This window comes from Geospiza fortis, unplaced genomic scaffold, assembly GCF_000277835.1.
Source record: "Geospiza fortis unplaced genomic scaffold, GeoFor_1.0 scaffold603, whole genome shotgun sequence".
Lineage (NCBI taxonomy): Eukaryota > Metazoa > Chordata > Aves > Passeriformes > Thraupidae > Geospiza > Geospiza fortis.
In genome coordinates this window covers 1,175,495-1,177,495 of record NW_005054460.1, presented here as the reverse complement: position 1 = coordinate 1,177,495, position 2,001 = coordinate 1,175,495, and the positions used below count along the sequence as shown (strand labels likewise).

At 32.7% G+C, this 2,001-nt stretch overlaps 1 protein-coding gene across 1 annotated transcript in view; it reads left to right on the top strand.

The window, feature by feature from the left end:
• COL21A1 (collagen type XXI alpha 1 chain) overlaps positions 1-2,001 on the top strand; it is a 67,240-nt gene that overhangs the window by 21,187 nt on the left and 44,052 nt on the right. The gene's annotated exons all lie outside the window — the stretch shown is intronic.

Genomic DNA, 2,001 nt, shown 5'->3' with positions numbered 1-2,001 from the left:
TGATTTCAGTGCAAAAAAAATTTGTAGGCATTAGTATGTAGATTGATGATCCATACTGCAAAACAAGTAGTGATACAAATATATACTCTTTTTTTTTATGAAATCTGTGGTTTTTTATTTTATAGAAGGTGTTTTTTAATTTGCCCAAACAATTGCTATGCTATTTGCACCAGATAGTGATTCTAGCTTTTGTGACTTTCTGTAAATTTCCTTTTGAATCTTGCTCTTCCAGCTTTCCATTAGAAGAACACATTGACAATGTGTTTCATTTGTATTGAAATCACATTACAATATTTAGCCCTGAGCTAAATATGCAGTTTTGTAAGCTGAAAACTCTTCTTCTGTCCTCCATTCATCTTGTGATTTTGAAATTCAGTTCAGCCAGGAAATTGTCCTCTTCTACTTCCCCTGCTCAGTTAGAGGGAGAAGACAATTGAATTGCAGAGATCTAAGTTGTGAAATAGAGTTTTATTTGTATAGAATTATATCCTACAGAAAGTCGCAGCGATTTTTTTTTGGAGAAGAAGAAAATGGATAAACTTTTAGAGGCATTTTTTGATTTGATGAATTGTTTCAGCTACCCAGGAGTCCTATAAGCGCTCTAGGGATACTCTACCATTTACAGTTAAAACTGATTTTGCTAGAACTGCCTTGAGCACTAAAAGTAAAATGCTTGATAAAGGATCCGTGTATGACAGAGACCTAGAATTCTGTTTACTTCTGTATTAAACATTACCAGCTGGCTCATCGGGCAACTGCTCAAATGTCTTTTGGGAAGAGGGCACAGCAAGGACTCTCTTGGATCTAACCCAGCAAATAATTTTAGCTCTGTTTATTATTCCCAGGAAGCTCTGACTGATTTAAAGAAGAAATCAGACAAACACATTACCTCCCTTGTACTGAAAACGTTCTATTAGTGCCTTTTTACCAGTGTGGAAATCACTCCTGGAAATGTTTTTGCCAAAGTTTTAAGCTTGACACCCATTTGGAAATAGGATTATTACTTCTCTCAATTCCAATCAAGATCAGATTCTGGGTATTTGAAATTGGATAGCCCATTTAATGGGATTTATCAAACTTAGTTTTGTCTGCCTGCTGAAATGTAGCCTAAGAATATTATAGAACAACTTCTCTTCTTGCTTTATATGTTTTCTTTAAAAAATCCTCTTGGTAGCTCATTTTGTCTACTGCAAGGACATGTTTTTAAATGAGCTATGCAAAATTCTTATTCTTCAGTAACTTGCCTCACTTAAAGGATTTTTTTAAAGCCCTTGTTAATTTTGCATGAAAACTGGCTATCTTTGCTGTACCAATTGAATAAAATATACTAAAATATAGACATATATTTTGGTTTCTCTAAAGGTTCTCTTGTTCTGCCAATGTTGATTTCTAGCAAAGCATTCCTGAAATTCTCTTTTTAACTCATGAATTATTTAGTATTTCTTTTTGTAGTCTCAGTCATTCAAATTATTTTTTGTTTGTATAGACTGTTATATACCTTCAAGTTCATAGCTAAGTGCTTAGTATCAAGAATGGAATTTTTATTATGTAGAGATATTATAAAACTAGATGCATAATGTATTAGAACATAACTTGTTTGTTTAAGCTGATTTCTGTAATTGGATAAAAACCTTTAAAAGTCTTGGCCAGTTCCAGCTATTTTTCTTAAGAGAGAGAGAAAAAAATGTGCTACATATGTGGATTAATTTCTTTTTTTACCCTGTGGAAAATAAAACAATATGTTTGTTATGCTTTTGTGTCACAATTCTAAAATGACTGGTTTTAGCTAAAGTCTGGAGGATGAGAACTTCAGCTGCAGATATGAAAACTTTTGAAAGCTGAAATCTAAATCCCAAATGTATGATTGCCATAGCAGTTGCTAAAATCTGTGACCTAAAATTATAGGGTTGTGACAAAAGTTCTTTAGTAAGCACGAGGATGGTTTTTTTCTTTTTAAATAGGTATTTGGAAATTTGTGTATGTTGCTTTTGAAAAGTCACA